The 23,644-nt window shown below is 45.4% G+C and overlaps 1 protein-coding gene and 1 pseudogene across 6 annotated transcripts in view; one reads left to right on the top strand and one right to left on the bottom strand.

Annotated features, from left to right (window-relative positions):
- CDC42 (cell division cycle 42) overlaps positions 1–23,644 on the top strand; it is a 61,416-nt gene that overhangs the window by 14,445 nt on the left and 23,327 nt on the right. For 2 of the 6 annotated variants that reach the window (XM_054680301.2, XM_009450093.5), the window contains exon 1: positions 6,768–6,882. The exons of 1 other annotated variant lie outside the window; for it this stretch is intronic. The gene's annotated coding sequence lies outside the window, so the exon portion shown is untranslated. 6 annotated transcript variants of the gene reach the window in all.
- On the bottom strand, positions 22,368–22,897 carry LOC104006664 (M-phase phosphoprotein 6-like; annotated as a pseudogene).

The raw sequence follows: 23,644 nt of genomic DNA, 5'->3' as shown, positions 1-23,644 counted from the left end.
AATTGCCCTCTCATCCAATCAGTTGAAGGCCAACATAAAACAAAAAGGCTGACCCTCCCTTGACTGAGGGAGAATTTTTCTTGCCTTCAGACTTCAAAGAGAAACACTGGCTCTTCCTCTGTCTTGAGCCTGCTGGCCTTTGGACTGGAAGTGAAACATCAGCTCTCCTGGTTCTCAGGCCTTCAGGCTTGGACTGGAGCTACACCATTGGCTCTCCTGGGTCTCCAGCTCAGTGACTCACCCTGTGTATCTTGGGACTTGTCCTCCATAGTCGTGTGAGTGAGCCAATTATAATAAATCTCTTATAATAAATCTTTCTCTCTCTCTCTATGTATGTATATTTTATATATAGAGATTATTATATATAATTTATATAATGTATGATTATATAATATATAATTTATATATTATGTATAGACCATTCTATATGTATATATAACCACTCTCTATATAGAGAATGGTTTTATTTTTATTATTATTTCGAGATGGAGTCTCCCTCTGTCGCCCAGGCTGGAGTGCAGTTGTTCGATCTCAGCTCACTGCAACCTCCACCTCCTGGGTTCAAATGATTCTCCTGCCTCAGCCTCCCAAGTAGCTGAGATTACAAGCACGCATCACTACACACAGCTAATTTTGTATTTTTAGTAGGTATGAGGTTTCACCATGTTGGCCAGGCTGGTCTCGAACTCCTGACCTCAAGTGTTCCACCCGCCTCGGCCTCCCAGAGTGCTGGGATTACAGGTGTGAGGCACTGCACATGGCCAGAATGGTTTTATATGTAATATATAAATAATATATATTACCATTCTATTGGTTCTGTTTCTCTGGAGAACTATGACTAATACAAAAAGAAAGGGAAATCACTTTGGAAAGGCAAAGATCATAGAGGACATAGAATGTCTGGGTAAAGTCTTAAATTTTTTTTTTTTTTTGAGATGGAGTCTCTCTCTGTCGCCCAGGCACTGCAGCCTCCACCTCCTAGATTGAAGCGATTCTCCTGCCTCAGCCTCCTGAGTAGCTGGGATTACATGCATGCACCAACATGCCCAGCTAATTTTTGTATTTTTAGTAGAGATGGGGTTTCACCATGTTGGTCAAGCTGGTTTCAAACTCCTGACCTCATGATCTGCCCACCTCGGCCTCCCAAAGTGCTGGGATTACAGGTCTGAGTCACTGTACCCGACCAAAGGTCTTAAATTTTATTCTGAAGACAAAGGAGAAAACACTGAAGGTTTCTGAGTAAGGGAGTGACCTAATCAGAGCGATGATATAGGAAGATAAATGCTGTGCTTTGTCAAATGAGTTAAAGCAGAGATTCTTTTTTTTTTTTTTTTTTTTTGAGACGGAGTCTTGCTCTGTGGCCAGGCTGGAGTGCAGTGGTGCGATCTCTGCTCACTGAAACCTCCGCCTTCCGGGTTCAAGCGATTCCCCTGCCTCAGCCTCCTGAGTAGCTAGGACTACAGGTGCGCGCCACTATACCCAGGTAATTTTTTGTATTTTAGTAGAGACAGGGTTTCACCATGTTGGCCACAATGGTCTTGATCTCCTGACCTCGTGATCCTCCCGCCTTGGCCTCCCAAAGTGCGGGATTACAGGCGTGAGCCACCGCACCCAGCTGAGATTCTTTTTATTTATTTTTTTGAGACAAGGTCTTGCTTTGTCACCCAGGCTGGAGTGCAGTGTAGTGCACTGGCATGATCATGGCTCACTGCAGCCTCAACATCGCAGGCTCAAGCGACCCTCACATCTCAGCCTCCCCAAGTAGCTGGGACTACAGGTGCTTGCCACCACACGGTTTTTATATTTCTTGTAGAGATGAGGTCTCAGTATGTTGCCCAGGCTGGTCTCAAACTCCTGGGTTCAAGTGATCCTCCCGCTTCAGCCTCCCAAAGTGTTGGGATTATAGGCATGAGCCACCATGCCTGGACTAAAGCAGAGAGCTTGAAGGGAACCTCTAGAAATTAGATATGAATTTTGTGGGTATAGGATCTGTGATGCAGAAAAGTTTGAGAACTCCTGGATATACAAGGCTGTAGGGGCCAAAAGCAGACATAGGTGCTTAGACCCTGGAGTAGGTGGGAGCTGGAAGATGATTTTGATGGTGCTGAGTAGCTGGAAATTTGAAAATGGGGGTAGGATGCCGGGCGCGGTGGCTCACGCCTGTAATCCCAGCACTTTGGGAGGCTGAGGCGGGTGGATCGCCTGTAGTCAGGAGTTTGAGACCAGCCTGGCCAACATGGTGAAACCCCATCTCTACTAAAAAATACAAAAATTAGCTGGGCATGGTAGCAGTTGCCTGCAATCCCAGCTACTCGGGAGGCTGAGGCAGGAGAATCACTTGAACCTGGGAGGCGGAGGTTGCAGTGAGCTGAGATCGCGCCATTGCACTCCAGCCTGGTTGACAGAGTGAGACTCTGTCTCAAAAAAAAAAAAAAAAAAAAATTGGGGGTGGGAATAGGGGTTGGAAGAGGTATAGATTTGGGAGTTATTACCTAGAGGGTAGGGACAAGTACCTCATGGGCAGACAAGCAGGGCAGGGGTGGCAGTGATTCATCAAGAGTTTGGCAGTCATAAGCAACAGAAACCTACTCAACCTGGTTCAGGCAATAGAGGGAATTTATTGCTAATGTGACTGAAGATTGAAGCAAGACTGGATCTGATGTCTCATGCAATGCCACTGGGACTTGGTTTCATGTCTCCATCTCTCAGTTCTGTTTCCCCCTCTGTCTTGGTCTCATTCTCAGGCAGCATCTCTGCTTGCAGTGGGAAGCTGGCTGCCAGCAGTGCCACGATTACATCCTACTCTCAGCAAACAGAGATTCACTGAACTGAATAGTTGTGACCAAAGTTCCAGAATTAAATCTCATTGGGTCACATGCCTGTTGCTGAAATGGTGTGGCAACAGGGCTCTCTATAATGCTGTGATTGGCCAAGCCTGGGTCACGTGTCCATTCCCGCAACTAGAGATAGTGTCATCTCTAGAGCCACATGGATTGAGAGTTGGGGCAGGGGCTGCTCTAGGAGAAATGGAAGTGCTGTTACCAGAAGGAAGAATGGACACCGGAATGGTAGCCACCGGGAAGGGAGCTGGAGTCCCACAGGCTGTCCCTCCTGTTAACATGAGGCAGCTATAGCAGTGGGGCTGTAGCGGGGAGGCACTAGGAGGCTGGGGGCTGGGCCGGCAGTGAGGGACATGGTAGATTGGGTCAAGTAATAGTAACACCATTGCCACTGCTGTTTGGGGCTGTGAAAAGGTCTAGGAGGGTTCTTCTGACAAAAAAAACCTGATAACATAAAAGACACAGTGCTAAGTAAGTCCTTGTCCTCAGAATAAAGGCAGGAAAAGCTGAACAGTTGGGTGACACCCCATCAAGATATTGCTGCTACTGGAAAGGGCAGACGTTGTCTGGGGACATTCATGGGATTGTGAGACAGGATGAAGGAAAGGGCACTGCCAGCTGGACTTGTGAAGGGAAGAAACAACCATTTTCCCCTCAAGTTTAAAAAATGAAGCTTATGCGTTTTTACAATAGTAATAAATTCACAATAGCCCAAAACAACCCAAATTCCAACAGTAGGAGTCTGGGTAAATATTGCAATGCCCGGAGAGTAAAATGCAGCCTTTACAAATGATGCTTTATTTGACATGGAAAGATGTTCACAATGTAGTTTTTTTGTTTTGTTTTGTTTTTGTATTTTTTGTAGAGATGGGTGGGGGCAGGTCTTGCTATGTTGCCCAGACTGGTCTTGAACTCCTGGGCTCAAGTGATCCACCCGCCTCGGCCTCCCAAAGTGTTGGGATTATAGGTGTGAGCCACATTAGAGGTAGGACTACAGCTGAAGCTTATCTTCCTGTTTTTTGTTTTTTTTTTTAGGTGGGGTTTTGTTCTTGTTGCCCAGGCTAGAGTGCAATGGCGCAATCTCGGCTCACTGCAACCTCTGCCTCCCAGGTTCCAGCAATTCTCCTGTCTCAGCCTCCCGAGTAGCTGCAAATATAGGTGCATGCCACACCCAGCTAATTTTTGTATTTTTAGTAGAGAAAGGGTTTCACCATGTTGGTCAGGCTGGTCTTGAACTCCTGACCTCAAATGATCCGCCCACCTCGGCCTCCCGGAGTGCTGGAATTACAGGCATGAGCCACCGCACCTGGCTTTTTTTTTTTTTTTTTTTTTTTTTTTTGAGACAGAGTTTCACTTTTTTGTCGCCTAGGCTGGAGTGCAATGGCATGATCTCGGGGTCACTGCAACCTCCGCCTCCTGGATTCAAATGATTCTCCTGCCTCAGCCTCCCAAGTAGCTGGGATTACAGGCACCTGCCACCACACCGAGCAAATTTTTGTGTGTGTGTTTTTTAGTAGAGATGGGGTTTTACCATGTTGGTCAGGCTGGTCTTCAACTCCTGACCTCAGGTGATCCACCAGCCTCAGCCTCACAAAGTGCTGGGATTACAGATGTGAGCCACTGTGCCTGGCCTGAAGCTTATCTTCTAATTTCTCTATAATAAACCTGCTTGATAGTGTGGTAGTGTCGTAGTCAACTAGAGCCAGCCTCCTGAGTGCAAGTCTCAGCTCTGCCACTGCTTGGCATGGCGGCTATGGGCAAGTCTCTTAACACCTCTGAGCTTCAGTTCATGTAACCATAAAGTGGGGGTAACAGTTCTTAACTCATAGGGTGGCTGTGAGTATTAAATTAGCTACTACTACCTGCAAAGCTATTAGCCATACCTGCAGTAAACACTAAAAAATGTAGTTCTTATTTTTGGGTAATTAAAAAATCCAAAAGAGGGCTGGGTGCGGTGGCTTACACCTGTAATCACAGCCCTTTGGGAGGCCGAGGCGGGTGGATCACAAAGTCATGAGTTCAAGACTAGCTTGGCCAATATGGTGAAACCCCGTCTCTACTAAAAATACAAAAATTAGCCGGGCATGGTGGTGGGCACCTGTAGTCTCAGCCACTTGGGAGGCTGAGGCAGGAGAATTGCTTGAACCCGGGAGGCGGAGGTTGCAGTGAGCCGAGATCGAACCACTGCATTCCAGCCTGGGTGACAGAGCGAGACTCCGTCTCAAAAAAAAAAAAAAATCCAAAAGAAAATATGACTATAAGTCAATATACTGGAATTAAGTGTCTTTGTTGGCCAAATAGCTGTGGCAGTAGACAATAAATGAGCTGTTATTAAGATAAGCAATTTTTTTTTTAATTTTTTTTGAGACAGAGTCTTGCTCTGTTGCCCAGGCTGGAGTGCAGTGGCGCGATCTTGGCTCACTGCAAGCTCCGCCTCCTGGGTTCACGCCATTCTCCTGCCTCAGCCTCTCGAGTAGCTATGACTACAGGAGCTCGCCACCACGCCCGGCTAATTTTTTTGTATTTTTAGTAGAGGCGGGGTTTCACCCTGTTAGCCAGGATGGTCTCCATCTCCTGACCTCGTGATCCGCCCGCCTTGGCCTCCCAAAGTGCTGGGATTACAGGCATGAGCCACCGTGCCCGGCCTAGGATAAGCAATTTAAGCGATTTTTCTCTAACATGGGGAAACATCTAAGAATAAGAGAGGGAAGTTCTCAATTTTCCTGAAGCTTTCATACTAGTAGAGAAGACAAATAATAGATACTGCGAAGATAGGATGATTGAAGAATGCAGTGATATAAATTTGGGGGAAGAGGAGGGAGGCAGAGCAAAGAAAGTTCAAGGCCTTGGCCAGACGTAATGTCTCACACCTTGTAATCCCAGCAGTTTGGGAGGCTGAGGCAGGCTGATAGCTTGTGTCCAGGAGTTCGAGACCAGCCTGGGCAATCCAGCAAAACCCTGTGTCTACAAAAAAATACAAAAATTAGCCAGGCATGGTGGCATGCGCCTGTGGTCCCAGCTACTTGGGAGGCTGAGGTGGGAGAATCGCCGGGACGTCGAGATTGCAGTGAGCTGAGATCGTGCCACTGCACTCCAGCCTGGGTGACAGAGCAAGAACGTCTCAAAGAAACAACAACAACAACAACAACAACAACAAAACACAAGGCCTGTGGTTGGGGGAAGGTTGTAACTCTAAAAAAGACCCATGTGGCTACAGCGAGGGACACTGGGTGTAGGTAGAGATAAGAAGAGTGATACTCAGTTCTCACATCACGGCGGACTGAATACAGGCCCGGGGGAGTGAGAGACCATCCACCCCTGTGATCTGGGGCAAGTCACCAGCCCTTTCAGAGAAGCTTCCGTCTTCTCTGCAAAATGGGACAATACCTTGCTTCACAAGCTTGCAAGGATCAAAAGAACTGGTAGTGGGCCGGGCGCGGTGGTTCACGCCCGTAATCCCAGCACTTTGGGAGGTCGAGGCAGGTGGATCACTTACTTGAGGTCATGGGTTCGAGACCAGCCTGGGCAAAATGGCGAAACCCCGTGTCTGCTAAAAATACAAACATTAGCCTGGCGTGGTGGCAGGTGCCAGTGATCCCAGCTACTCGGGAGGCAGAGGCAGGAGGATCGCTTGAACCCAAGGGGTGGAGGTTGCAGTGAGCTGAGATCGCGCGCTGCACTCCAGTCTGGGCAACAGATCAAGACTGTCTCAGAAAAAACAAACAAAAAAGAACTGGTAGAGGAAGCGCTTTGCATACTATCGTTCACAGTATTATTACAAATACAACCATTGGGAAAACATGCAGAGCATAGCCCCGAACTCACGAGCTGCGCCGGCCCGCGCGTGCGCGACAGGCGGGCGGAGCCAGGGCAGTCCAGGCACCGCCTTGACCCGCCCCAGCCTCTTCCCCTTCCCTGTTCCTCCCACTTCCGCGGGCACCCAACTGTGCGTCTCCTGCGCGCTGACGTCAGGTGCGTGCCCCTGTCCGGCAGCCGAGGAGACCCCGCGCAGTGCTGCCAACGCCCCGGTGGAGAAGCTGAGGTGAGTGCGGGGCCCGAGGTTCCCCGCGGGAGCGGCCACCCTACCGTCCCGTCCCCGCCGTCTCCGTCCTCTCCCAGTCCTCGGGGACACCCCGTTTGCAGGATCGTGGGGGGCCCGGGAGCACGGGTTGTGGGGGAGTGCCCGGCTCGCGCTGCGTCCTCCGGGCGGGCGCGGGTCCGCGTTCTGTGGGGGAGCCGGGGCGCGGGTCGCGGCCGGGGAGGCAGGGGGCGCCCGTCTGCGGAGGGGCGCGCGGCCGGGGCTCGGGGCGCGAGCGGGACCCGGCTGTCACCGGCAGCGGCGGAAGGAAGGGGGTCACACCCATCCTGGGCGCCCGGGCTCCCCTCCCCCCAGCCCGGCCCGGCGGGCTCCTAAGGGCGGCCGGGGGCCTCAGAGCGACTCGCGGGCGCCTGGGCCGGGCCGGGCGCCGGTCTTCGGGGCTGGCAGGCTGCGTTCCGTGCCCTGCGCTCCGGCCTGGACTTCCTGCTTCGCCGGGTGCCGCCGCGGACATTTTGCGGCGGGGGTGGGGGGGCGGGGGAGGGGAGTGGCGTTGCGGCCGCGGCGGGGCGGCGGCAGGAGGGCAGCTCGCGGGCTGCCCGCGGCGGTGCCTGTGCGCGCTCCCCTCCGCGCCGGCCACGGCCTCCAGGCTGCTCTTCCTTTCGGAGGTCGAGTTCCTAGCATTTCCATCCGCTCCTCCAGCCCGCTCCCTGCCGATTTAGCTGAAGCTTCCCTTTCGGGGAGTTACCTAACCACCTCCCGAAGCCGTCGTTCTGCTGCTTGGTTAATTCCTCTTATCGGGGGGGAATTTTCTTTGTTCGTTTGTTTTTCCTCCCCTTTAAGTCCAAGATAAATGCAGTGTGGTAGATTACGTCATCGCGGTATAAGGAGTGAGACTTAACTCCTACAAGTCAGGGACTTAAATTCAAACAGCATTTTGCAGCCTTAGTCGGTCACCCAGTGGCTTATCCTGCCTGCTTCCCAAGACGTCGTATTCACAGATGATGTTTTGAAAGCTTGTTACATGTGTTCATGACCGCCTTCAGTGCACCTAAAAGCTAGGAAGGTTTAAAATCCCAGGATTAGTTTGTGTCAGGGAATAAAGTGTAAGACAACACCGTCCACGGCCCCTTGCGTGGCATTAACTTTAAATAGAGGTCCCTTTGACTATACTAGAATGAGGTGGGTTTATTTGTGGGAACACTTTTCGGTCCAAAATGACTTTCCCAGACTGTTTATTCTCCTTTATGACTTACTGCATGCTGGGAATCTCCGTAGGTTGATTCAAGTGCACTTTTTGTGGTGAAGTTGTGTTGAAAAGAGGATCAGTTTATGCCAGATCTATGCTAGACATTTTAGTTTTGTTATTAAAAACGAGACTTCGATCTTTAAGCAAAAAACTTAATATTTTCATAATTTTGAGATCACAATTTTTATTTTTTTGAGACAGGGTCTCAAAGACGTTACTAAATATAATGGATATTGCACTCCCAGGCTGCAGTGCAGTGGCGCGATCTTGGCCCACCGCAGCCTCCGCCTCCCGGGGTCAAGTGAGCCTCCCACCTCAGCCTCCCGAGTAGCTGGTACTGCAGGCATGTACCACCATGCCCCGCTAATTTTTGTATTTTTTGTACAGACAGGGTTTCGCCATGTTGCCCAGGCTGGTCTCGGACTCCTGGGGTCAAGCAGAGATCACAATTTTTGTTCCCTAGGGTGTTTACATTCTAAATTTTGTATCCTTCCGCGACTGCAATAGTATCACACAAAAATGTTGACTCTGTAAAGCAAATGAGATCCAATTGTGTAATGCATTGTTGTAAAGATAATTCATGTCGAAACAAGTGCTTTCCCACTGTTTCTCATTTCTATAGAGAACAGATTGGTAAACACTTAAAAGGAGTGTAGGTTCAAGGCAGCTTTCTGTAGTGTGTAGGCATTACAGACCATTGGATAGGTGTGGAACTTGAATCTTCTGAAATACATTTGTTAGCCTTGATGTAATATTTTAGGCATATAAAATTGGAACACATCTGCCTTATTTTCTTGAGTTTTCTATATTTAATAATTTTAAATAATATCAATTTGTATCTTTCCTTTTAGAAAATAACAGTAGTTTGAATTTATGTGTGTGTATATATATATATATATATTTTTTTTTTTTTTTTTTTTGAGAAGGAGTCTCGCTCTGTCTCCCAGGCTGGAGTGCAGTGGCGCAATCTCGGCTCACTGCAAGCTCCGCCTCCCAGGTTCACACCATTCTCCTGCCTCAGCCTCCCGAATAGCTGGGACTACAGGCGCCCGCCACCATGCCCGGCTAATTTTTTGTATTTTTAGTAGAGACGGGGTTTCACGGTGTTAGCCAGGATAGTCTTGATCTCCTGACCTCGTGATCCGCCCGCCTCGTCCCCCCAAAGTGCTGAGATTACAGGCGTGAGCCACCGCGCCCGGCCTGAATTTATAGTTTTTATACTGAGATGGAGATAAGAGATTGGTAATCAACTAAGTATTGAATGAGCTCGTTTTCAGTAATTTCTTCAAGACCAGAAAGGTATCACATCCTCTGTTTATACTCTTAAAATGTTTTCATGTTACAACCAATACCTGTTCGTATTAAACTTAATTTTTTGGGAATCTAAGGCAGATGTTATAGCCTAGAGTAGTATAGGGAGTTAAATAAAAAATTGGTGATTTTTTTTTTTTTTTTTTTGGAGACAGGGTCTTACTCTGTCGCCCAGGCTAGAGTGCAGTGGTGTGATCACAGCTCACTGCAGCCTCGGCCTCCCAGGCTCAACTGATCCTTCCACCTCAGCCTCTGCAGTAGCTGGGACTACGGTGCATGCAACCAGACCCGGCTAATTTTGGTATCTTTCGTAGAGATCGGGTTTCGTCATGTTGTCCAGGCTGATCTGGAATGCCTGAACTCAAGCTATTTGCTCCTGTTGGCCTCTGAAAGTGCTGGGATATAGGCATGAGCGGCTGTGCCGCTGACAGGCTTTCTTGGAAGTAAAAGACAAGTTGTGCTTTTATTTATAGATGTATTTTAAATGCACTTCTCTATTGTTTTAGAGTTTTTTTTTTTTTTTTTTTTTTTTTTGAGAGGATGAGAAACAATGAGCACCTTAGGCTCCAGGGCTTCCTTTGAAGGGGAGAGAGGGTTAAATATTGTGTTAACATATCTTCCATGAAAATATCTCTCTGTATTAAAAGGCTTCATTCTGGAATTTTATGGTAATGCCTTATTCAGTGTTCTCTTCCACATACATTTCCTCATTAGATTGTAAGTTCTGTGAGGGCAGGGCTTTGGCCTGGCATGGTCACCCCATTGCTAATGCCTAGAATACTGCCATACATACAGTAGGTTTTAAGAAATATTTTTCAAGTGAATGAATTTGATGATGTCTGAGGGTTAACGTTTTCCCTAATATTCCATGGGCCTTTTTGCTGTGTTTCCTGAGACAGCTTTTGTGCTTGGTCAGCCATATCTTTATTTGGGCTCATTGAAGTAGTAATTACTAATCTACTCTTGCTTGACTTTTTCCATCTGTTTAGGTCAGTATCTTCTGCAGCTGCACTGTCTGGACAATTTACCATCACTTAGAAAATCTGTGATGACTACTAGTTCTCTTACTCTCCTAAAAATTATTCACTTAATGTTTGTTTCCTTATCTTCCTTTATTTCTTTGTTTGCAAATAACTTTTACCGCTTGTTCACTACTGTATCAGATTCCTGGTCATGTTATGCTTTGTGTCTTACTAGTTTCTACTTTTAGTTTCTCATACCTTCAGTCCAAAATATTTTTACTAAAGCAATTTTCATTACTTGCCATTTCAGCTACCTCTGCTGCTGCTGCTGCTATTTTAAGTCCTGAATGTCAAAACTCTTCTGGGACATTGATCTCAAACTGCTTATTCCGTGAAGTGGAACCAGGCTTTCTGCCACCAATGTGGCGTCCCTTTTTGCAATTTTAGAAAAATATTTTTTAAATCAAAGATTTGGCATTAGCCATTATACTAAAGTCCAGAACAATTTCTAATAGAGCAGAAAACTATATTGTTCAGCCATGGTATTCACTAAGCATTGGTGCTCTATCACCTTAAGACAAAGTCTGATTTAGGCTCTGTTACTTCCTGTTGTTCTGTAACGCTTTACACTTTAACCTTGCATCCTTTTCTGTAAAATTAAGCCATTGCCATTTGCCATTTCAATTCTGCTGTGTGTTCTTGATTGGTATATTGCTACTATAGTGATTAAAAGCATAGACTCTGGTACCAGACTGCCTGGGTTCAGATCCTGGTTCTGCCACTTATTAGGTATGTGCAGTCTAAGTAACGTCTTTGTGACTCAGGTTTACTTCCTCTAAAATAGGGGTAGCAGTAGTGCTTACCTAACAGGGCTGCAGTGTTAGGAAGATTGAATTAATATATATGAAGTGTTTAGGACTGTTCACTGGCACATAGTGAGTGCTGTATAGATTTTTGCTCTTGGCACAACTCTGAGGACCCTTCCCCGCCATCTTTGAGAAGCTGTGTTTCTCTCAAACATAAACATTTTAATAACCATCCTTCTCCCGGACTAATCTGATGAATCCAAAAACATTTCTTTTTTCTTTTTTGAGATGGAGTTTTGCTCTTGTTGCCCAGGCTGGAGTGCAATGGCGTGATCTCGGCTCACCGCAACCTCCGCCTCCTGGGTTCAAGTAATTTTCCTGCCTCAGCCTCTTGAGTAGCTGGGATTGCAGGCATGCGTCAGCGCCCCTGGCTAATTTTGTATTTTTCGTAGAGATGGGGTTTCTCTATGTTGATCAGGCTGGTCTCGAACTCCTGACCTCAGGTGATCCGCCCGCCTCGGCCTCTCAAAGTACTGGGATTACAGGCATAAGCCACCACGTCTAGCCCAAAAACATTTCTAAATGAAGTGGAGATTGCTTTACCTTTTTTTTCTTCTTTTTTTTTTTTGAGACAGAGTCTCGCTCTGTCACCCAGGCTGGAGTGCAGTGGCGCGATCTTGGCTCACTGCAACCTCTGCCTCCCGGGTTCAAGCGATTCTCCTGCCTCGGCCTCCTGAGTAGCTGGGATTACAGGTGTCCGCCACCACACCCGGGTAATTTTCGTATTTTTAGTAGAGGTGGGGGGGGGTTTCACCATGTTGGTCAGGCTGGTCTGCAACTCCTGACCTCACGTGATCTGCCTGCCTCGGCCTCCCAAAGTGCTGGAATTAACAGGCGTGAGCCGCTGCATTCCGGCCTCCTTTACATTTTTATCCGTTACCTTTACCGTTGTCATAGAAGCAAGGGTGTCAGGCCTCAGGTATGCAGTATAGTCTGTGGACCCATCAGCATAAGCATCACCTGGGAGCTCATTAGAACTATCAGGATTCATCCCAGTCTTACTGACCCAGAATCTTATTTTAATAAGATCCCCACATGATTTTTATGTGTATTAAGGCTTGAAGCACCCTCTTCAGGACTGCTAGAGTGATGTCTCAAATTTCGGAAACAATGTGAATGCTTTATTTCATTTTATTTTCCTATGGAAGCATAACCTGGTTTATTTTAGGCAGTGTACCACAATTTATTGCAAGGATCATAATCTGAAAATGAATCTGAAGCATATTTAGTTTTTAAAGGAATTGTAGTTTCCTGCCTATTACGTAGAATTGCCTCATGTCTGCCCATTATCAGGAACTAATGTGTTATTTAAAGTTTTTTTTTTTTTGAGATGGAGTTTTGCCCTTGTTGCCCAGGCTGGAGTGCAATGGCATGATCTCCGCTCACTGCAACCTCCACCTCCCGGGTTCAAGTGATTCTCCTGCCTCCACCTCCCGAGTAGCTGGGATTACAGGCATGTGCCAGCGTGCCTGGCTGATCTTGTATTTTTAGTAGAGATGGGGTTTCTCCATGTTGGGAGTTTCTCCATGCTGGTCAGGCTGGTCTCAAACTCCTGACCTCAGGTGATCCACCCACCTCGGCCTCCCATAGTGCTGGGATTACAGGCGTGAACCACCGCACCCAGCCGAATTACGTATTTTTTAATTTTATTTTTATTTTTTAGAGATAGAGTCTTGCTATGTCACCCAGGCTGCAGTGCGTGGTGTGATTATAGCTCACTGTAACCTTGAACTCCTGGGCTTAAAGGATCCTCCAACCTCAGCCTCCCAAGTAGCTGGGATTGCAGGCACGCACCACCACACTTGGCTAATTGCAAATATATATATATATTTTTGTAGAGATGGGGCCTTTTTATGTTGCCCAGGTTGTTCTTGAACTCCTGGCCTCAAGTGACCTCCCACCTTGGCCTCCCAGAGCTGTGGGATTACAGTTGTGAGCCTCTGCACCGGGCCTTAATTTTTTTTTTTTTTTTGAGACGGAGTTTTGCTCTTGTTGCCCAGGCTAGAGTGCAATGGCGCAATCTCGGCTCACCGCAACCTCCGCCTCCCAGCTTCAAGTGATTCTCCTGCCTCCACCTCCCTAGTAGCTGGGATTACAGGCATGTGCCACCACAGCACGGGGCCTTAATTGTACATTTGAACTTAAGTGACATTTTATTGAAAGCTAATTGTGGTGACGAGGAATGGTCTAAGCATATGATTAGGATAATTCATATTCATTATGAAAACTTAGGTGAAATACAGACTTGGCATTTAGCTTGTCGAATGTAAACATGTTTTCTGCTTTCTTTGCTAAAATCATATTTCCAATTTCAAGGGAAAATGTTAAGAACCAAAATCATCTTTTTCAGCTACCCACCTGAAAAAATTATTGCTATTTTTCTTTTCTTTTTTTTTTTTTTTTTTTTTGAGAGTCTCGCTCTGTTGCCCAGGCTGGAGTGCAGTGGTACGATCTTGGCTCACTGCAACCTTGCCTCCCAGGTTCAAGCGATTCTCTTGCCTCAGCCTCCCAAGTAGCTGGGATTACAGGTGCACACCACCATGCCTGGCTAATTTTTGTATTTTTAGTAGAGACGGGGTTTCACTATGTTGGACAGGATGGTCTTGAACTTCTGACCTCAGGTGATCCGCCTGCCTTGGCCTCCCAAAGTGCTGGGATTACAGGCGTGAGCCACGGCTCCCAGCCTATTATTTTTCAAGGGCCAGATTGAATTTATTTCTCTGATATTTCCTTTTTCCTTCTTTAACTATATGGTGTAGGAGAAATTCTCCAGGACTATCCCTGAGAGCTGGGGGATCAGTGTCTCAGGAACACCTGTGTTTATTACCTGTGTCCATTCTCTGTGTCTTAAGTGGCCATTTGAAGCCATCTATGTCCTTTTCAATTAAAAGATTATCAGTAGGCTGGGTGCGGTGGCTCATGCTTGTAATCCCAGCACTTTGGGAGGCTGAGGCAGGCAGATCACCTGAGGGCTGGAGTTCAAGACCAACCTGGCCAACGTGGTGAAACGCCGTCTTTACTAAAAATACAAAAATTAACCATGGTGGCATGCACCTGTAATCCCAGCTACTTGGGAGGCTGAGGCACGAGAATCGCTTGAACCTGGGATGCAGAGGCTGCAGTGAGCGGGGATGCACCACTGTTCTCCAGCCTGGGTGACAGCTGAGACTCCGTCTCAAAAAATTAAAAAAAAAAAAAAAAAGATTATTGCAATTCATTACTCCTTGTGGAAGGAGGAGAGGTGTCTGAGAACAGATCAAATGAGGAACAGATGATTAAACCAGAGGGAGATGGAGGTGGAATAAAAGAATATTATGTTAATTAGTGTTAAGGGGTATGAGAAAAGAGGATAAATTTAGTAGAAGAAAGCATAAACAAGATTTCAGCTATGGTTCATTTGCTTTGCTGGAAGACAGCTTAGGAGTATTTGTAATATTTTTAGTTTGTTTTTAATCTATATAAAAGCAGATGAAGAGGAGTGGGAAGTGAAAGAATAATGTTACTTGAATAACACTTATCTCTGGTTTCAGGGATTTTCATTACAACTTTACTAGTATTTGTTTCATTAGCTGAATACTATTGGAGAAGAACTCAGTTTTAGATAAATTCTGAAATGGAATTAATACATTCATATCACTTGCTTGCCTAAAAAACATTTTTATTATAGGGTTTAAGATTAACAAGATTTTAAAATAAGTGATTAGATTTTAGAATGTGTAAAGTTTGGTTTATAACTTGAAAGGATAGTTCTATGGATATCAGTGTTTTTTTATTTTGCTATTTTATTCGTGCTGTTTATTTGCTGTGTTCATCATAGGGGCAAAGGAAATGTTAGATCATCCTAATAGTTGATAAGCTAGTAAAGATGAGGGTAGGGGATAATTTTAGAGTAAGGCCTGTGTGGCTTAATGTGTTTCAGAATATCTGAAAGACATTTCCATGGGCTTGGGTGTCAGATAAATTAGAAACCCAGCCGGGCAGAGTGGCTCACGCCTGTAATCCCAGCACTTTGGGAGGCCGTGGCGGGCGGATCACCTGAGGTCAGGAGTTCGAGACCAGCCTGGCCAACATGGTGAAACCCCGTCTCTACTAAAAATACAAAAAATTAGCCGGGTGTGGTGGCATGTGCCTGTAATCCCAGCTACTCAGGAGGCTGAGGCAGGAGAATCGCTTGAACCCGGGAGGTGGAGGTTTCAGTGAGCCGAGATTGCACCACTGCACTTCAGTCTGGGTAACAAGAGCAAAACTCTGTCTCAGGGAAAAAAAAAAAAACCCTTTATTATGTCTTCATCCTGGAAATCATAATGTATATAAGTTTATTTTAAAGGGTTAGGGAAGTTAGACGGTCAATCAGTTTAACTTCATGTTTCTTTCTTTTTTTTTTTTTTTTTTTGAGATGGAGTCTTGCTCTATCGCCCAGGCTGTAGTGCAGTGGCATGATCTTGGCTCACTGCCACCTCTGCCTCCCGGGTTCAAGCAATTCTCCTGCCTCACCCTCCCGAGTAGCTGGGATTACAGGTGCCCGCCACCATGCCCGGCTAATTTTTGTATTTTTAGTGGAGATGTTGGCCATCTCCACTTTAGTGGAGACCGTGTTGGCCAGGCTGGTCTCGAACTCCTGACCTCAAGTGATCCGCCCCCTTCAGCCTCCCAAAGTGCTGGGATTACAGGCGTGAGCCACTGCGCCCGGCCTAACTTGATGTTTCTTAAACTTGTTTGATGACGTTTCATCCTCCCCATCACCCCTATGGAACACCCTTTTTTATTTTATTTATTTCTTTTTTTTGGAGAACGGATTCTTACTCTGTCACCCAGGCTGGAGTGCAGTGGCGTGATCTTGGCTCACTGCAACCTCTGCCTCCTGGATTCAAGCAATTCTGCCTCAGCCTCCCGAGTAGCTGGGACTACAGGCATGTGCCACCATACCCAGCTAATTTTTGTATTTTTAGTAGACACGGGGTTTCACCACGTTGGCCAGGCTGGTCTCAAACTCCTGGCCTTAAATGATGTGCCTGCCTTGGCCTCCCAAAGTGCTGGGATTACAGGCGTGAGCCTCCATGCCTGGCTGTTTGACCCATTTAAAAAATGGCTTGTGGTTTATAAGACAAATTGTTTGAGAATCTGAATGTAGGTACTTCTACCTCATCAGCTAGAACAAAGAAAGTCTAAATAATCATAGTTTGTTTTGTAGTTGGCATCTCACCTCATAACTTTTAAAAGAAAGGTTCTCAATTTGTCACGTTTGCTGCCTAGGTAATGTAGTGACTTATTTTATGCTGCAAATGTCTGCTTGTTTAGGATTTCTGATATAGGCTGGCATGATTTCATTCTTGTAGACTTATGACCAAATTACTCTGTACTGATTCTGAAAAGATTTGTCTTTTTGGTGCATGTATAAGAACATAAGTTGCCTGATCTTAAGAGTTTTTTTCTGGTTGGCTGTGTTGGCTCATGCCTGTAATCCCAGCAGTTTGGGAGACCTAGGTGGGAGGATTGCTTGAGGCCAGCAGTTTGATTGCTTGAGACGAGCCTGGTAGCCTGGTCAACATAGTGAGACCGTGGCTCTATTTAAAAAAAAAAAAAAAAAAAAAAAGATTTTTTCCGAACTTATCCATTTGTCTGTGGTACAAACCTATCCTCTAATTTTTCAAACCAAAAAACTTCTTTATAACTTTGTCCTTAAACACTCCACCTCCAATCTGATGACCTATTCTCTATTTCTATGCTACTACCGCAGGGCAGATCCTCCATTTCAATCTTAGATTATTACCCTAGTTTCTTAGCTGACTTCCTTGACTATCTGGTTGTCTTTGGCAGTCCACCTTGGAATACAGGCACAATATTGATACTCCTGAAACACTGTTCATGGATATGGAAGAAGTGACTGTTGTGCTTAGCTTTTAGAGTCTATATGACTTGGACTCATAGTTTTTTTTGTTTGTTTCTTTTTTCCACTTTGCATGCTTGCTTGTGCCTTTTCTCCTGATACTCCTATCTAACTAGAGATTTATTTTCACATTATTTTAGATTACTCTCCCATGTTTACTCTGAAAATCTGTGGCACTCGTATTTCATAGTGTAAAATTGTAGCAATCTGAGACTACTACAGTTGTTAGCCTCTTCTCCTCATAACCAGTAAAGTATACTAGATGATGTATGATGAACTTTCTAGCATAGAATTTGGTACAGAGTAGGCATTTAGTAAATTATTGAAATGTGTTAAAGGCCTTTGAAGGCAAGATTTCTGTTACCCAGTGTAATGCTGTAGTAGGCATTTAGATATCTTACTTAGATAACTTTTGTAATAAGTTAATAGAGTAGGTTCTTGGAAGAACGAAATCCTATTTTAACAGATGTTTTAGGTCCTAACTTGTGTCCTAATTAGAGAGGGTCTGTTAGGTGCTTGGGATCTTGTTCTTCAACTGCACACATACCAGCACAACTACTGTTAAATTTCTTTTGCGCTTTTTTCCCCTTTAGAACAAAAAAGGATTTAACAGTTATGTGCTTTTAATAACATTGTATTACTTTGTTGGTAACCTTCACAACTTTTTTTTTTGAGACAGAGTCTTGCTCTTGTCATCCAGGCTGGAATGCAGTGATGCCATCATGGCTCACTGGAACCTTCGCCTCCCGGGTTCAAGTGATTCTTGTGCCTCAGCCTCCCGAGTAGCTGGGATTACAGGTGCGAGCCACCACACCAGCTACTTTTTGTATTTTTAGTAGAGATGGGGTTTTGCCATGTTGACCAGGCTGGTCTGGAACTCCTGACCTCTTATGATCTTCCTGCCTTGGCCTCCCAAAGTGCTGGGATTACAGGCGTGAGCCACTGCGCCAGGCCTTCACAGTCATCTTTAGTATGTATAACATTTCATCCTGTGGTGTATTATTACTTGTTTTTTTTTTTTGTTACATTAACTGTTTTGATGATACAGCATCTCATTGTTTCTTGATAAAGTATTTCCTTCTTTTTGGATAAATTACCTGAAGTGGAAATATATGTGTAGGGCATTAAAAAAACAAAAAAACAAAAAACCTTGTGTTTTCCTAATATTTTGAGGGAAAATCTTACTGTAATCTTTCTTCCCTTCTAATCAAATACTCTTGTGAATGCTCTTTTTTTAAAATTTTTTGAGATAGAGTCTCGCTCTGTCACTCAAGCTGGAGTATAATGACATGATCTTGGCTCACCCACAGCCTCTGCCTCCTGGGTTCAAGGAGTTCTCCTGTCTCAGCCTCCTGTGTAGCTGGGAGTACAGGTGTGCGTCATCGTGCCTGCTAATTTTTGTATTTTTAGTCGAGACGGGTTTTGCCACGTTGGCCAGGTTGGTGTGGAACTCCTGACCTCAGAAGATCTGCCTGCCTCGGCCTCCCAAAGTGCTGGGATCACAGGTGTGAGCCACTGCGCCTGGCCTTGTGAGTGCTCTTATTTTGTTTTCAGGGGTGTATAATTGACTTTCACTTTGATGGAGTTTAGAACACAGCCTGCTATAGAAGATTGCCTAGAGAAGTTTCTTTTTTTTTTTTTTTTTTTTGAGAGTCTCACTCTGTTGCCCAGGCTGGAGTGCAGTGGCGCAATCTCACTGCAACCTCTGCCTCCCGGGTTCAAGCAATTCTCTGGCTTCAGCCTCCTGAGTAGCTGGGATTAAAGGCACTTACCACCACGCTTGGCTAATTTTCGTATTTTTAGTAGAGACAGGGTTTCACCATGTTGGTCAGGCTGGTCTCGAACTTGACCTCAGGTGATCCACCCACCTCGGCATTCTGGGATTACAGGCGTGAGCCACCGCTAAATTGCCTGCATATTTGGATTATTTCACGTTGATAGTAAGAGTTCATAGTTGAGTGTTAAGTGCTCTTTGCAGAGTGACTGACAACCTGTGATGGTGATACTATTGTCTCTGTTTTACAAAGGAAGCGAGGCTTAAAAGAGTTTTAAGTAGCTTGCCCAAAATCACACAAGAATGGGAATCTGAGCTTTAGGGCTGCTTGATTGAAAGCATATGCCCTTTACTGCAACTCTGTAGTCTTCCTTGGGCATGTTAGAGACTTGAGAAATACTTGCTGTGTGATTAGGTTATTTCGTCTCTTAAAATAGGGCGAGGTGGGTTACAGCCCTTTCTGTAACATTTTGAATCTCTTGGCTACAAATGTGACACTTATTAAATTAAATTGCTCTTTGAGATTGGAATGAAGGGATTTCTGAAAGGATTGATAAAATTAGCAAATAATCCTCTCTAGTAGAAGCAAGGATTTTTCTGAGTTCCCTCTTATTCATGATATTTAGATGCTTTTACTTAACAACTGTTCTGATCTTTTTAGGGCTGTTTCTGCAGATTTTAATTTTGCATAAGAATAAGGTGCCATATTAGGTATTTACTCTCTGCTAGGTGGTGTACCAGTTGCTTTATATACATTACCTCATTTCTCTGTAGTGGTCTTGTGAATTAGATGTCAATTTGTAGATGAGAAAGTTAAGGCATAGAAGTGAAGTAACTTGCCAGGATCGTACACATTGAGGTGGAGCTAAGATTGGAACCCATATTTGCTTGTCTTTAAAAATCTCGTCTTTTTTTTTGGAGGGGGAGGGGTCAGAGTCTCTGTCAACCAGGCTGGAGTGCAGTGGCATGATCTCAGCTCACTGCAACCTCCTCCCGGGTTCAAGCGATTCTCAAGCCTCAGCCTCCCGAGTAGCTGGGATTACAGGCGTGCGCCACCATGCCTGGCTAATTTTTTGTAGTTTTAGCAGAGACGGGATTTCACCATGTTGGCTAGGCTTGTCTTGAACTGCTGACCTCAAATAATTGACCCACCTTGGCCTCCCAAAGTGTTGGGATTACAGGCCTCTGTGCCTGGGCGTTTTTTTCATATTACTACTTTAGTCAACAAAGTTGTAAAAGACATTTAAGAATTTTATTTTTTCTTGCCCTTAATATACTGTTCAGTATTGTATTGGCTGCATTGGGACGGGGAATAAAGAAGTATAAGCCTAGTTGTTCTCTCAGAGAGCTTAAAATCTATTAGAGGGGCTGGGTGAGGTGAGGTAGTGCATGCTTGTAGTCTCAGCTACTTGGGAGGCTGAGGCAGGAGAATCGCTTGAGCGTGGGAGGCAGACGTTGCAGTAAGCTGAAATTGCGCCACTGTGCTGCAGCTTAGGTGACAGAGTGATACCCTGTCTCCAAAAAAAAAAAATCTATTAGAATAAACTAAGCATATGTGACTAAAAATAACATGGTTAATTACTCCTGTGATTCATTTATTCGTTGAGTGTGTCCTGTGTGACTGGTATTGAGCTATTTTGTGGGCATACAGCAGTTATTACCTTTATGGAGATTTCCTTATTTTTAAAAGTCTGTTTCTACTGCCATATGACAGATAAACAAGATAATTATAGATTATGACCTTACAATAAAGGAAATAAGGTAATATGAAAGGAGTGTAAGGAGGGAGGGCACTATTGCCCTGGATAATGTGGTCAGGGGAGGACTTTTGGAGGAGATGATGATTCGAGCTGAGATCTGGAGAGTGAGAAGCCAAAAGCTTTAAGAGCAGGGGCAGGAGTGTTGTTGGTAAAGACTTCAAGGCATGGCCGGGTGCAGTGGCTCACACCTGTAATTCCAGAACTTTGGGAGGCCGAGGTGGGCGGATCACCTGAGGTTGGGAGTTTGAGACCAGCTTGACCAACATGGAGAAACCCCGTCTCTACTGAAAATACAAAATTAGCCGGGTGTGGTGGCACATGCCTGTAATTCCAGCTACTCGGGAAGTTGAGGCTGGAAAATCGCTTGAACCTGGGAGGCGGAGGTTGTGGTGAGCAGAGATTGGGCCAAAAAAGACCTGAAGGCAGGACAGAGCCTGGCACGTTTGGGGAGGTAAGAGACCTGTGTAGCTAGAGCATGGAGAGTACAGGGGAACGGAGCATGAGAAGGTTTGAGAAGGCAAGAAGAAGGGCCTTGCCATGGGTTCTGTTTAGTCCGTTTAGGCTTCTTTAACAATACCATAGACTGGGTAGCTTGTAAACGACAGAAACTTATCACAGTTCTGCATCCTGGGAAGGACAATATTGGGGTGCTGGCGTATTTGATGTTTGGTGAGGGCCTGCTTTGTGGTTCATAGATGCTGGTTTTTTCTTTTCTTCTTTTTCTTTTTTTGACAGTCTCACTCTGTTTCCCAGGCTGGAGTGCAGTGGTGCTCTTAGCTCACTCCCACCTCCGCCTCCCAAGTTTGCTTTGGTGCTCTCAGCTCACTGCAATCTCTACCTCCCAAGCAAGCGATCCTCCTGAGTAGCTGGGGTTACAGGCATGCGCCACCGGCTAATTTTTGTATTTTTAGTGGAGACAGGGTTTCACCAAGTTGGCCAGGCTGGTCTTGAACGCCTGACCTCAGATGATCCGCCTGCCTCGGCCTCTCAATGTGCTGGGTTTACAGGCCTGAGCCACTGCACCCAGACCAGTTTGTTCCTTTTTGCTGTGTCTTCTTGCATGGTGCAAGGGGTAGGGGAGCTCTCTGGGGTGTCTTATAAGGCCACTAATCCCATTTGGGGATGAGGGGACTCTGCCCTCTGGACCTAATCACCTCCCAGCAGTCTCACCTTCTAACAACATCACACTGGTGATCAGGTGTCAGCTTATGAATTTTGGGACACAAACATAGCAGGTGGTCAGGCGGTTGGGGCAGTTTCAATACCTAGACTAGTTAGGAAAGGTCTCAGAGAAGGAGAGGTTTTGTAGTGGAAGGGTAGCTTGAAAATAGGGTGAGTTGTAAGGCCAGACACCCAAGATTTGGCTGAGATGGGAGGATCCCTTGAGCCCAGGAAGGTTGACGCTGCAGTGAGCTGTGATTGAGCCACTCCACTCTGGCCTAGGTGACAGGGTGAGACCCTGTCTCAAAAACAAAAAAAATCTTTAGGAAACCTGTATATTTGAAGATCAAGGGCTAAAAATCCACTCAGTACCATTTAGCAGAGGATGTATGACATCCATTACTCATCTGTTTCAAAAACAGCATGTTTCCAAAATTATACATCTCTTTACAAATAAACGTTATAGTATTAATAACTATAGAGGCACCATCAGAACTAGTTACAAAACATGCTGCTAACTTTCACAAGGCATCTCTGAGCCATCTCTTAAGTTCTGTATTTTGATCCCGGGGCTTTAAGAACATTTTCTTTGCTTTAATTAGTTGTAGGTCTCCATTTTCATTGTCTTCATAATTGGCTTGATCTCCCTTTTTGGCAGACTTTTTTCCTGTTGTCCCCACCAAGGTCTCATATTCTAGCCATTTCTTCTAGCCATTTCTTCTTCATCTGACACGTAAAATTCCACTGTTTCATCTTCAATTTCTGCTTTGTTCTTAGTATTCATCTGAAGCACTAATTTCTCAACCTCAGGAGTAAATCTGATGAATGAAATTCCTTCCATAGAAATGATCTTCACATAACAAGAGATGCTGCTCTTCTGTTATGAAATTCTTTACTTATTAAGCTCTGGCAAATCTGAGTACCAGTGCTCTTAACTAATTTTATTTTCTTCCTCTTCTAGTCATTTCTTAGTTTCTGAGTCCAGTCTTCTTTGCATGAACTTCATGTACAGCAGGTTCTTGGAGAACTTGGTCTTGTGCTCAGGTGCCATGCTGGCTTCAGCTTGTGCTGTGTTCTGGCCACCTGCTGTTTCTTAGTTAAGAGACTAGAATGAGAAAGTTACATGTAAGGATGTCAGTTGGTAGTATTATTGAAGGAAAAATATGTAGGGGGTGATGCTTGTTTATTGTCTGTGTACCCCACTGGAATTGTTGCTCCAAGAGGGCGTGAACTTTGTTATGTGAATTGTGGGGTGTGCCTACATATAGGACAAAGCTTGGCACATGGTAGGTACTTAGTAAAGGCTTGTTGAATGAATGAGTAGATGAATGAGTAGATCTACAAGTCTTGAGTATTTTGAGGAAAAAATCTTATTGTAATCTCCATTTTATTCCTTTTTTTTTTTTTTTTTTTTTTTTTTTGAGACAGAATCTCACTCTGTCCCCAGGCTGGAGTGCAGTGGCACAATCACGGCTCATTGCAACCTCTGCCTCCTGGGTTCAAGCAATTCTCCTGCCTCACCCTCCCAAATAGCTGGGACTACAGGTGAGCACCATCACACCTGGCAAATTTTTGTATTTTTGGTAGAGACTGGGTTTCACCATGTTGGCCAGATTGGTCTCGAACTCCTGACCTCAAGTGATCTGCCCGCCTCAGCTTCCCAAAGTGCTGGGATTATAGGCGTGAGCCACCACGCTTGGCCGAAACAGGGTCTTGTTCTCTTACCCAGGCTGGAGTGCAGTGGTGTGACTACAGCTCACTGTAGCCTTGACCTTCCTGGCTCAGGTGGTTTCTCACC

This window comes from Pan troglodytes, chromosome 1 (assembly GCF_028858775.2).
Source record: "Pan troglodytes isolate AG18354 chromosome 1, NHGRI_mPanTro3-v2.0_pri, whole genome shotgun sequence".
NCBI classification, from domain to species: domain Eukaryota; kingdom Metazoa; phylum Chordata; class Mammalia; order Primates; family Hominidae; genus Pan; species Pan troglodytes.
The sequence above is the reverse complement of the archived record's forward strand: the minus strand, read 5'-3'. Positions and strand labels throughout refer to the sequence as shown.